Below are 14402 nucleotides of genomic sequence, written 5' to 3'. Positions count from 1 at the left end.
TCTGTCATTCACCAAATCTCCTCTTTATCATCAATGTATAGCAGTTTCTAATGCTCTACATGACAAGACTGAAAACTTTTTCTGTGCAATCTTATTTTCAAGTAATTATAAATGATCGACATTGCATTTCATTTTTATTGGCATCCATAATTCACAGAACTCTCTGTGATTGATTTTGAAGAAAACTGATACCAGGGATATTTGTTCTCTGTAATGTAAAATTAATAGCAGATGCATGACTGAGGGAAATTTTTCCCTGCTGTTTTCATAGTTATTAAAACTCTTGGACTCTACTCTTTGTGATTCTAACCCACATGCTAAGCTGGCCCCCATGCCCATCTAACTTCCTGCAGCATGTGAAAGTGGTGACTACTCTCTCCTCCTTAAAATTCTCTCTCACTGTCTTCTGCTTTGAAGTAATCACAGCAGCCACCATTGAGCGGGCAATTGCTATGAGCCACATGGCAGGCTGATAAGTGCTATCTTGATTAATGCTTGTGAGAAGCTCTTCAAGTAACATTCCTGTTTTTAAAAGACAAACAGGGGAGACTCAGAGGCAACAAGTAGAATGCCTGTGCCTGAGCACTACCTGACACCAGCTCTCTTGGCTTGCTTCCTTCCTCCATCCTCTTAACTTCCTTCACTGGCCCCTCTCCTCCTGCTGGACCTCACCACGTGATGCTTCCCTCTTCCCCACATCACTGACCAATGTAATACTTCAAATATTCATGTGCATACCAGACCTCTCTCATAGGCACAAATCACTATGAGGTTGTGGTTAAAATGGGGTGTGCACCCTTGACTTGCATCCTCTGGTCTGCTTTAACAAAAACCAGGAGGAAAGAAAGCTAGGCATCAGAAGCAATGTAAAGATAGTTGGCAGACCTATTAAAGGCTGCTCTGTACAGTGATCTGCCTCAAAGAGACCCAACATGCTAGTCCACTACATTGGCTTTCAATGTGAAAAACCTGGGCTTCAGCAGAAGTCAGCTTATGAAGAGCCCTGGCAGCTCTGCCAGCCAAGAGTTGGATCACTGGAAATGGAACTGCCCTGGAGTTGAAGCACGCCCAGGTCAGAGCCACAGATCTTGCTGGCCCCAAGCTGAAGAGCCCTTCACTCGGCCCAGCTTCCAAAGTGACCACTGCTACTGAGGGGATGGCCCAGTAAGGTCAGTAACATTGCAGGCAGAAGATGTCACCTGCCTTTACCTGGCCAGCTCTCCTCCCTGGCCAGTTAGGTAATGGAAGTCAACCAGGTGCCTCCCCCAAAGAGGTTCACACCTCCCTTAGGATGTACCCCATGTAAAGAGATGGATAGGTCTGGGCCTCCTAACTGACAAGGCTATTACAGGCCTCTTCTGTCAGATTCTACTTGTCTCTCAATCAGAGAACTTATTTGTGGTTTAGACAGTACCTTTCTTAGGTCCTCTAATAATGACCCTGTCCTTTGTTTTAGACCCTGTCTAGCTCACTTGGGGCCTCATTCCTTTATAATCATAGCCTCTACTCTAACATCAATGGCTCTACTCCTGACCTGTGTGTATTGATGGTCCTCTCCCCACTTAATGTTGTATGATTATTCAGAATTTCTCTACAGACAAACCCCTCTACCTGCACAAGGTAAATGGCCTTTCTTCAGGTCTTGGCTGGGATCAGCTTTAAACCACGTCCATCAAACAGTCTTCACAAAAGTCCAAAAACACTCCTCATTTCCTCTCCTCTATGAAATCCTCTCATTACTTGGTTAATGCCACTCTTAGGATCACCAGTTGCTATTCTCACCCTGTCATTTATATTACCGTGTCTGTTTAAGTGTTTACAGGAGTTGATAATGGAATGAACCAAGGCCTTCAGCAACCAGGCGGTCAACCAAATGCTGCTGCTGCTGCTACAGGGATATACTTGGATCCCCACACAGAAGACAGCAGCTTGATACATTATCCCAGGCCAGCAGAGAGTACCTCGTTGCCCCATGTCAGCAGGAAGTAACTCTAAAGACAGATCATTGTCCCTCTACCCTTCCTGGACTTTTTGGGCTAATGTAATCCCATACGACTTCTGCTTTATAAAAAACAAAAGGGGGGGATGTTAGTAAAATGTCACAGTCCCGACACCATCCTAGGCTCTAACCCCCACTGCCATTGCTGGAAGCCAGGTAGCCACGTGTCCCAACCACTGCTGTCAGCCCCATCCACATCCTAATAGGATTCGCTGCTCTTACTTCCCTGCCCACCTCCTGGCAAAGTTTTAAGAGGACCAGTTCCTGAACACATGTCTCTCTTTCTGTGTCTCTTTCTCTCCCTCTCATGATCTTCCTGTCTCTGTCTGTCTCTCGATCTCTCTCTGGATCTCTCTGTTATGCTCGCCTTCTCCCTCTTTTTCCTTCTTCGTCCCTTCCCTCTGGTCTGTCGGGTTTCCCCAATAAGCCCTTTCCCTTAAAAAAATAAATGAATAAAAACAAAATAAAATGGGGTGTACAGAGACCAAAGATGCTGGCTCTGCCCTTTTCCAGCTATCTGACCTTGGACAGGCTTTAGTTCTCTCATCTATAAGTGGCATAATACAGCTATTACAAAGGATTAAATGAGATATCACAGATAAAGCAGCTTGCACTTAATACATATTCCATAAATATTAGTTTCTATTTCTACTACTATATTTCAAACTGCTTGAGTCATGTCAGCATAAGTATCCCAACACCCCTTCAAATTCCACCTGTCTAAATCAGAGAGTTCATCTTTTCTTCCACACTCGCTTCACCTCTGCCTGCTCTTTCATGGTGAATGTCACTGCCACTCTTCACCAATTCACTCAAATTGGAAATCCAGGTAACTTCTTCTTTTAATATACACACTCTCCTAGAGGTTAGAAGAAAAATTGCTTCACTTTTTTAGCTGACCTCTAGAATCCATCATTCATCCTCAAATCTGTTCACATCTCTTCACCTCATTTAGAATCCCTCAGTGGGTCACCTTGATCTTTAGATGAGGTCCAAATGTCTCACAGAACACAGACAAGCCCTCAATATCCAGTCTCTGCTCACTCTCCAGTCTCACCTCCCTTCACCTCCATTCTCCAAAGGGATAAAATTACTTCTTTGGCCATCAACAAAAACTTGCCTTTCATGTCTTAATATGCTGGCAAATGCAGTTTCCAGGAGCCAAAAATACCTTCCCAGCCACCTCCTTCCTGCCTTTCCAAATGCTAGTCAGGTCCCCTTCTTCCCAGATCTACCCTAGCTCCCAAAGTCTGAGCAACACCCTCTTCTAGGGAGCTCTTGCAGCCTGTTCTTGCTTCCAGCCTTTCCCTTTTCTTAGTGGAGCCTTATACTGCTTTGCTGCACAGTCTCACAGACTCTAAGATTCCAGAACTGTGTCTCAACTCTGCAACCCAGCATCAATCACTCAACAAGTAAAACTCTGCTAGGAAGCCACCTAGGTTCTAAGGTGAAAAGCAGGGATGTTGATGGCACAATTACAAACCTGTTGTACAAACACAAAATTGTAGGGCTGAGAACAACAACTTGCATATGAGAACCCTAGATCTTATGGGTGTTAAATAACCCATTCAAGTCCATACAGCTGTTTGCACAATCTTAGAACACAATTTTAAGATTAAATGATCTGGGCCAGCGCTGCAGCTCACTATGGTAATCCTCCACCTGCAGTGCCGGCACCCCAGGTTCTAGTCCCTGTTGGGGCACTGGATTCTGTCCCGGCTGCTCCTCTTCCAGTCCAGCTCTCTGATGTAGCCTGGGAAGGCAGTGGAGGATGGCCCAAGTGCTTGGACCCTGCACCCACATGGGAGACGAGCAGGAAGCACCTGACTCCTGGCTTCAGATCGGCGCAACGCGCCAGCCGTAGTGGCCATTTGGGAGGTGAACCAACAGAAAAGGAAGACCTTTCTCTGTCTCTCTCTCTCTAACTCTGCCTGTCAAAAAAAAAAAAAATTAAATGATCTGAACCCACACTCAAACTTGAACACAGTCTCACAGAGTTCTCACAAATTATTTATTTGCCTATACCTTATCTTGTTACAGAGAGGGGTGGCACAGTTTGCAGAAATACTTTAAAGCAAATACCATCATTCTTGAGGCCAATGAAGGATTCATTTGAAGAGTGAACTGTGAAGCAGGACAGATTATGAAAGTCAAAAGAGACAGGTACACAGTTAAAGCCTGTGATAAGATCTGATGCATTACCTGGGAGAAGGTTACAAATTTACCTGTGAACTACCTGGCATGCAACACAGAAAGTAGGTATAATCTCTTCTTGAATTACAAGGTAAAATAAAAACAAACTAGTAGTTCAGGAGAAAGATTCCTGATGCTAAAATCTGCAGGAAATTATTTCTGTGAGTCCTTGTGAAAAAAAAAAAAACGTGAAGTAAACAATATCTTTTCAATTATTCTGAGTTTTACAATGCCATTTGGCATTTTTCATGTGAAGGCCCAAAGCACGAAAAAGTGCAATCCAAGGAAACTGAGAGGATTAGGAGGATTGGATGGAAGGCAGAATGACGAGGATAAATACACATTTCTCTACACAACACAGGCTGTGCACCCCACGGAGGTAAGTAGCCCCCTCCTGGCCATCATTGTGTCCTCAGCACACCGTCTACCACAGTGGGTAGGTGCAATCCATCCAATGTTCAACAGAGAACTAAACAAATCTACATAAGCAGTTCATATTCAGCCAGTCAAGTGAGAAAAGTAAAATGAGAGAAGCTGCAGCATTTCAAGGCAGACCTGGTTATTGACTGGGACCTCAGCAGACATCAGTCCCAGGTGTTACATCGGTATGCAAAGAATTTGAACAACAGTTTCAGAAGAAATATTTCAAGTTTGCAGTTAATACTAAATTGGAAGAGACAGCAAATAATGAGAAACAAAGCAGGCAGATAAAAGAGTTTTAGATATTTCAAGTACCTACCCAGCTAATAAATGCAAATGAGTTCAGTGCAGATAAGCACAGAATTATGAGTCTGGAAGCAAAGAAGAAAAAGGAGGACTATCTGTTAAATGGAAATGAGCTGCACGGTACTGACCAGGAATGAGATCTGAGGAATTATTGCAGAAGAAATCCCTCAAGCTTTCAGCCCACTTTACTGCAATAGAAAAGAAACTCATTGAGGAATTGTATTAAGCCACAATACCCAACGTTCAACACATACTCCACATTGGGTGAAAACGAAACCAAAACAAGCAAAGAATACAATTTTTGTAAAATTCAAATTGTCGTTTTATTCAGGGCAAGATCATTCTCGCTGACTTTTATTAATCACAAACTTAAGCAATTGTCTTATATAGATCTATCGGAATGAGTTGCCTTATGATTTGCTTGTGTTCTCTATAACAATTATTCAGGGGTTCCTGGAATAAGCCCATCAAACCTGGGAGCAAAGGCCATCATTGGAAAAATAGAGACATTTGGACTGCAAAGTTTAAGTGGCTCCTTTTGCCAGAGCCATACATTTTATTTCTTCGTGTATGTGCATGTGTGTATGTGTCTGTTTTGTTTTGCTGTTGTTATTGTTGTTACTGTTGCTGGTGGTGGTAATGGTGGCGGTCAAAAAAAAATCATAGATTCATAGCTTTTACAGCTGGAAAGCATTGTAAGTACATCCTTATGAGCCTCCTGCCTAGAGAGCCGCTATTATCAGCACCATGGTTACAGCTGAGCTCCTCAGACTCAGAGGGGTGGTGCTGTCAGCCAACAACATTACAGGCCACTCTATAACTATTTCAGTAAAACAAACCCAGCACAAGGTTAAAGGAGACAAGTGAGAGGCGAGGAGAATGCAAAGACTTTCCTGGCTAAAAGCAGTTCTCCATGAGGCAGGTATTCTGTCTGGGCATTTGATAAAATATAACACCCTCTCATGATGAAAACCCTAAGCAAACTGGGTATAAAAGGAACACTCCTCAAGACAATCAAGGCAATATGGCAAACCCACAGCCAGTATCTTACTGAATGGGGAAAAGTTGGAAACTCTCCCACCAAGAGCTGTTACTAGACAAGGATGCCCACTCACACCATTACTATTCAATGGTCCCTAGAAGTTTTAGCCACAGCCATTAGGCAAGAGAAAGTAATCAAAGGGATACAAATTGGGAAGGACAAAGTCAAACTATCCCTATTTAAGATGACATGATTTTATACATAGAGGATCCAAAAGACTACACTAAGAGACTATTGGAACCCATAAAAGAGTTTTGTAAAGTGGCAGGAAATAAAATTAACAAACGAAAATCAATAGCCTTTCTATTCATAGACAATGCATAACTGAGAGAGAACTTCTAAGATGAATCCCATTCACAATAACTACAAAAAAATCAAATACCTTGGAATAAATTTACCCAAGATGTCAAAGATCTCTATGATGTAAATTATAAAATATGAAAGAAATAGAAGACACAAAAAAATGGAAAAATCTTCCATGATCATGGATTCAAAGAATCAATATCATCAGAATGTCCATACTACCAAAAGCAATTTACGGATTCAATGTGATTCCAATCAAAATACCAAGGACATTCTTCTCAGATCTATAAAAAACAATGCTAAAATTCATATGGAAACACAAGAGACCCTGAATAGCTAAAGCAATCATTTTTATTGAAGATTTGTTTTATCGGAGTGAGCGAGAGAACAATCTGGGTGAGTCACCTTTGAGACACCCTTAACCCTGAAGAACCAAACAGAGCTCTCTGGCCACACCCATCACAACATCTAAGGATCCATCAAAAGCAGACAGTCCATTTAATCTAGAGTCACAGTATAACGAGAAAAAACACCACACCGAAGAAACCAAAGAATATCTCCAATATGCCAAACAACAAATGCAGAAACCAAGGTAACAAGAACAAGGAAGACACTATGATGCCCCCAAATGAAATAGACACCCAATTCAAGATTATGAAGATGATGAGATAGAAGAAATGCAAGAACCAGATCTCAAAAAATTGATAAGAACATTAAGAAGTTCTCAAAAACAAATTCTTGAACGACAGAAATCCTTAATGGACAAGATAGAAAATCTCTCCCGCGAAAAAGAAATATTAAGGAGGAATCAAAATGAAATGAAACAACTAGTAGAACATGAAACTGTGATAGTGACAAGAAATCATAAAGAAATGAAGAATTTAATAGATCAAATGACAAACACATTAAAGAGCCTTAAAAACAGAATGGGAGAAGCAGAAGAGAGAATATCAGACTTAGAAGACAGAGCACAGGAAAGGATATAGTCAAACCAAAGAAAAGAAGAGGAAATTAGAAATGTAAAAAATATTGTCGGGAATCTTCAGGATACTATTAAAAAACCCAACATTCAGTTTCTAGGAGTTCCTGAAGGCATGGAGAGGGAGAAAGGATTAGAAGGCCTTTTTAGTGAGATATTAGCAGAAAATTTCCAAGGTTTGGAGAAGGACAGAGACATCCTAGTACAGGAAACTCATAGAACCCCTAATAAACATGACCAAAAGAGATCCTCACCACGACACATGGTAATTAAACTCACCTCAGTGAAACATAAAGAAAATATCCTAAAACGTGCAAGAGAGAAACGTCAGATTACTCTCAGAGGATCTCCAATCAGACTCACAGCTGACTTCTCATCAGAAACCCTACAAGCTAGGAGGGAATGGCAAGACATAGCCCAGGTGCTAAGAGAGAACAACTGCCAGCCCAGAATATTATATCCTGGAAAGCTCTCATTTGTGAATGAAGGTGAAATAAAGACCTTTCACAGCAAACAGAAATTGAAAGAATTTGTCGCCACTTATCCAGCCCTGCAAAAGATGCTTAAAGATGTGTTACACACAGAAACAAAGAAACACGGTCATCAATAAGAAAGAAGATAAAGGAAGGAAACCTCACAGCAAAAGATCACAGGAAGTTCAAAACATATATTAGAAAATATCTTTGGCAAATGGCAGGGCAAAGTTACTACTTATCAACAGTCACATTGAACGCTAATGGCCTGAACTGTCCAGTTAAAAGACACAGATTGGCTGATTGGGTTAAGGAACAAAACCCATCTATTTGCTGCTTACAAGAAACACATCTTGGCCGGCGCCGCGGCTCACTAGGCTAATCCTCCACCTAGCGGCCCCGGCACACCGGGTTCTAGTCCCGGTCGGGGCACCGGATTCTGTCCCGGTTGCCCCTCTTCCAGGCCAGCTCTCTGCTGTGGCCAGGGAGTGCAGTGGAGGATGGCCCAGGTGCTTGGGCCCTGCACCCCATGGGAGACCAGGAAAAGCACCTGGCTCCTGGCTCCTGCCATCGGATCAGCGCGGTGCGCCGGCCGCAGCGCGCCGGCCGCGGCGGCCATTGGAGGGTGAACCAACGGCAAAGGAAGACCTTTCTCTCTGTCTCTCTCTCTCACTGTCCACTCTGCCTGTCAAAAAAAAAAAAAAAAAAAAAAAGAAACACATCTTTCCAACAAAGATGCATACGGACTGAAAGTGAAAGGCTGGGAGAAGATATACCATGCCAACAGAAATGAAAAAAGAGCGGGCATAGCCATCTTAATATTGGACAACATAAATTTACCACAAAAACTGTTAAGAGAGACAAAGAGGGGCACTATATAATGATTAAGGGATCAATTCAACAGGAAGATATAACGATTATCAATGTATATGCACCTAATTACAGGGCACCGGTTTATTTAAAAGATTTGTTAAGGGACTTAAAGGGAGTCTTAGATCCCTATACAATAGTATTGGGGGACTTCAATACTCCACTCTCAGAAATAGACAGAACAACAGGACAGAAGATCAACAAGGAGACAGTAGATTTAAACGACAGTATAGCCCAAATGGATCTAACAGATATCTACAGAACTTTTCATCCTACACATAAAGCATTTACATTCTTCTCAGCAGTACATGGAACGTTCTAACTAACCGAGCACCAAAAAGGAAACCTGTTAAAGTGAAATGAACACTATGAGAAATGGTGACTTGATCAGCCCTTGCCCTGACTGTTAATGAACAACTTAATACATTATCCTTCTTAGTATTTTTTTGTTTGTTCTACTTAATACTTTTGGTTGAATACTGTGATCAATACACAGTTATTCTTAAGTGTTGAAACTTAACTGAAAAGTGATTGCTGTCAAATATAAGAGTGGGAATAAGAGAGGGAAGAGATGTACAATTTGGGACATACTCAAGCTGACTTGCCCCAAACGGTAGAGTTAGAAACATACCAGGGGATTCCAATTCAATCCCATCGAGGTGGCATGTACCAATGCCATCTCACTAGCCAAAGTGATCAATTGCTGCTCACAATTGACCATAATGATAGGACTAAGAGCCAAAGGGATCACATAAACAAGACCAGTGTCTGCAAATACTAGCTGATAGAATAAAAAAGGGAGAGAACGATCCAACATGGGAAGCGAGATACACAGCAGACCCATAGAATGGCAAATGTCCTAACAGCACTCTGGCCTCAGAATCAGCCCTTAAGGCATTCGGATCTGGCTGAAAAGCCCATGAGAGTATTTCAGGCATGGAAAGCCAAGACACTCTGAAAAAAAAAAAAAAAAAAAAAAAAACTAAATGAAAGATCTCCGCAAGTGAGATCCCAGTGGAAAGAACAGGTCATCAAAGAAGGAGGTACCTTTCTCTGAAGGGAGGAGAGAACTTCCACTTTGACTACGACCTTGTCTAAATATGATCAGAGTTGGTGAACTCAAAAGGCTTCCATAGCCTTGGCAACTCATGACAAGAGCTTAGGGTGACTACTGATGCCATAAACAAGAATGTCAGTTGGTTAAGTCAACAACAGGAGTCACTGTGCACTTACTCCTCATGTAGGATCTCTGTCCTTAGTGTGCTGTACATTGAGATTTAATGCTATAACTAGTACTCAAACAGTATTTTTTACTTTGTGTTTCTATGTGGGTGCAAACTGTTGAAATCTTTACTTAATATATGCTAAACTGATCTTCTGTATATAAAGAGAATTGAAAATGAATCTTGATGTGAATGGAAGGGGAGAGGGAGCAGGAAAGGGGAGGGTTGCGGGTTGGAGGGACGTTATGGCGGGGGAGCCATTGTAATAAAAAAAAAGATTTGTTTTATCTATTTGAAAGACAGAATTACAGAGGCAGGTAAAGACAGAGACAGAAATAGAGATCTGGTTCACTCACAAATGGCCACAATGGCCAGAGCTGAGCCGATCAGAAGCCAGGAGCCATGAATTTCTTCAGGATCTCTCAGATGGGTTCAGGGGCCCAAGGACTTGGGCCATCCTGTGCTGCTTTCATAGGCACATTAGCAAAGAGATGGATCAGAAGAGAAGCAGCCAGGACTCAAATTGGTGTCGACACAGGATGCTGGTACTGCAGACTGGACCTGTAACCTGTTGCACCACAGCACCAGTCTCCAAGCTAAAGAAATTTTATACAACAAAAACAAAGCTGCACGTATCACAAAACCATATTTACAGGGTAGTTATAATCAAAACAGCCTCATACTGGCAAATAAACAAAAAACAGATGTGCAGGCCAATGGTACAGAATAAAACTCCAAAAATCAATCCACGCATCTACAACCAACTTATCTTTGACAAAAGAATTAAAATCATTTCCTGGAGCAAGAACTATCTCTTCAACAAATGGTTCTGGGAAAAGTGGATCTCTGCATGCAGGGGTACGAAAATAGACCCCTACCTTACACCTTACACAAAAAATCCACTCAAAATGTATAAAGGACCTAAATCTATGACCTGATACCATCAATTTAATGGAGCACTTTGAAAAATCCTGCAAGACATTGGCATAGGCAAAGACTTCTTAGAAAAGACCCAGAAGCACAAGCAATCAAAGTCAAAATTGACATACAGCATTACCTAAAGCTGAGAAGCTTTTGCACTGCAAAAGAAACACTTGAAAAATGAAGAAGCAACTGGCAGAAAGGGAGAAAATATTTACAAACTATGCAACTGATAAGGGGTTAACATCCAGAATCTAGGAAGAGCTCAAGAATTTCAACAACAAAATAAACAATCCAGTTAAGAAATGGGCAAAAGACTTGAACAGACATTTTTCAAACGAGGAAATTCAAATGGTGAACAGACACATGAAAAATTCTCAGGATCACTAACAATCAGGGAAATGCAAATCAAAACCACAGTGAAGTTTCACCTCACCACAGTTAGAATGGCTTTCATACAGAAATCATCAAACAACAAATGCTCATGAGGATGTGGGGAAAAGGGTACCCTAATCCACTGTTAGTGGGAATGTAAACTGGTGCAGACACTGTAGAATACATGAGAAGCGGGATACACAGCAGACCCACAGAATGGCAGATGTCCTAAACAGCACACTGGCCTCAGAATCAGCCCTTAAGGCATTCAGATCTGGCTAAAAAGCCCATGAGAGTATTTCAGGCATGGAAAGCCAAGACACTCTGAAAAAAAAAAAAAAAAAAAAAAAGAGGACCTAAATGAAAGATCTCTGTGAGTAAGATCCCAGTGGAAAGAACAGGTCATCAAAGAAGGAGGTATCTTTCTCTGAAGGGAGGAGAGAACTTCCACTTTGACTATGACCTTGTCTAAATAAGATCAGAGTTGGCAAACTCAAGAGGCTTCCATAGCCTTGGCAACTCATGACAAGAGCCTTGGGTGATTACTGACACCATAAACAAGAGTGTCAATTTGTTAAGTCAACAACAGGAGTCACTATGCACCTACTCCTCATGTAGGATCTCTGTCCTTAATGTGTTGTCCAATGTGAATTAATGCTATAACTAGTACTCAAACAATACTTTATACTTTGTGTGTCTGTGTGGGTGCAAACTGTTGAAATCTTTACTTAGTATATACTAAATTGATCTTCTGTATATAAAGAGAATTGAAAATGAATCTTGATGTGAATGGGATGGGTGAGAGAGCAGGAGATGGGATGGTTGCAGGTGGGAGGGAGGTTATGGGGAGAAAAATCCTCTATAATCCAAAAGTTGTAGTTTGGAATTTATATTTATTAAATAAAAGTTAAAAAATAAGAATGGCAATAGGAGAAGGAAAAGAAAGAAGGGTGGGAGTATGGTTGGGAGGGAGGGTAGAGTAGGAAGAATCCCTGTGTTCCTAAATTTGTATTTATAAAACGCATAAAGTTTGTATACTTAAATAAAAAGTTACTGGGAAAAAAAGAAATAGAAAATAGATTAAGATGAGGGAGGTGGGACCGGCACTGTGACACAGTGGGCTAAAGCCCTGGCCTGAAGCACCGGCACCCCATATGGGCGCCGGTTCTAGTCCCGGCTGCTCCACTTCTGATCCATTTCTCTGCTATGGCCTGGGAAAGCAGTATAAGATGGCCCGAGTCCTTGGGCCCCTGCACCCATGTGGGAGATCCAGAAGAAGCTCCTGGCTTCAGATAGGCACCGTTCCTGCTGTTGTGGCTATCTGGGAAGTGAACCAGTGGATGGAAGACATCTCTCTGTGTCTCTACCTCTCTCTGTAACTCTGTCTTTCAAATAAATAAAATAAATCTTAAAAAAAAAGAAAGATGAGGGAGGAACACAATGGATTAGAAACACAGGCTTTAGACTAAGGAGCAGGCCATAGACATTAGTGAAAGAGAAAATATTTACTGGGAGGAACAGAAAGATCTCAAATACAATTATAAGAGTATACTCTACTAGATTAGCCATATCATCTCCAGTAAGCTTACTAAAGAGATAGCATTTCCTTTTTAAAAAAGTTTTTTTATTTGCTTGAAAGAGCTACAGAGAGAGAAGGAGAGATGGAAAGAGACAGAGATCTTCCATCCACTGGCTCACTCCCCAAGTAGTCAGGCCAAAGTCAGGGCCCAGGAGCTTCACCCAGGTCTCCCACATAGTGGCAGGGGCTCAAATACTTGGGCCATCATCCACTGCTTTTCCCAGGCCATTAGCAGGGAGTTGGATCAGAAGTGGAACAGCTGGAACAGGAACGAGCACCTATAAAGGATGTTGGTATCACAATGTATCACAATCCCAGCCCCATTTATATGAGTATAACTAACAGGTGGGGGAAGGATTTAGCATAGAAGTTAAGACATCATTTGGGATGCCTAAATCCCACATTAGAGTGCCTAGGTTCAAATCCCAGCTAGGCTTCTGATTCCAATTTCCTGCTAGTGCACACCCTGGGAGGCAGAAAATGATGGCTCAAGTACTTGTGTCCTTGCCACTCATGTAGTAGACCTGAACTGAATTCCTAGTTCCTGGCTTTGACCTGTCCCACCCCCTGCTGTAAAGGGCACTTAGGGACTAAACCTTTGGATGAACGATTTTCTCTGTCTGCCTCTGTCTTTGTGGCTTTCAAATAAAATGAAAATAAGTAAATGTTTTAAAATCTTAACAGTAGTACATTTCTGGCTAAAATATAATTATATATTAAAAACTGACAGTTGTTTCATTTCTCTTTGAAATAGGAAAAGCTGAGTATACTGTGGTGGTTGACCTCCGCAATGACCCTTAGTGATTCTTTCCTCCCTGAGATTAAGCTGTAATGGGTCAGAATCTTCCTTCTTGCATGTCCTCTTTTACTCACTCATGGACTCACTCTATGAACAATCAGATGCCATGCCATTAGCAGCCTTACAGGGAGGTTAATATGACAAGAGAAGGCAGGAGGATCGACTCTATCAACAATCACATGAGTAGATCCCCTCCCTGCTGACTCTGTAGATGAGACTGCATTTTCAGTCAGTGTTTTGAAAGCAACCCTCATGAGGCAGAGGCAGATTATCCATGACTGGACTCCTGACCCACAGACACTGTGAGATAATGCACGTTTGCTATTTTAAAATACTATGTTTTGGAGTAATGTGTTACGCAGCAATAACTAATATCTACATCAAGAAAACACCTTCACATTGTGTTCTGCCACATTTTGATATTTTGTGCTTTCTACCATCCTTTCTTATAGAGTAAAATTCTATCTCCCTCATGAATGAAAGTGTGCTGAAGGTTGGGACTAAGATGGGTCTTGGTACAAAGCTAGCAAGTTCCAGATTAATAGCTGTTGGCCACCAAGTTCTATTTCATTCTTAATGCAATCACACAACATCACACAGGAATTAGCAAACCCTAGAAACACGTCTGTGGTCCATAATTGTAATCATTTCATCAACTAGTCAGACCTCGATGATTTTATTTTCCAAGGTTAATTTGTGGTATCCCTAAACTCAGGTAACTGAGGGATGCTATACCCTCTCCACCTAGGGAAGAGAAGCACATCTGGGAGTACAGGTAACTGGGAGTGTTACAATCAGTCTCTCCAGTACCATCCCTCTCTTGGCGGTACCCTGAAGTTTCCAGGTTGACTCCAATACTCACAGAAGCAAATATGATGAAGTCCCAACTAACATCAGCAAAGGAAAATAAAGCAATTAAT

Source organism: Oryctolagus cuniculus, chromosome 5 (genome assembly GCF_964237555.1).
Source record: "Oryctolagus cuniculus chromosome 5, mOryCun1.1, whole genome shotgun sequence".
In the NCBI taxonomy this organism is placed as follows: domain Eukaryota; kingdom Metazoa; phylum Chordata; class Mammalia; order Lagomorpha; family Leporidae; genus Oryctolagus; species Oryctolagus cuniculus.
Note: the sequence above shows the minus strand (reverse complement) of the source record.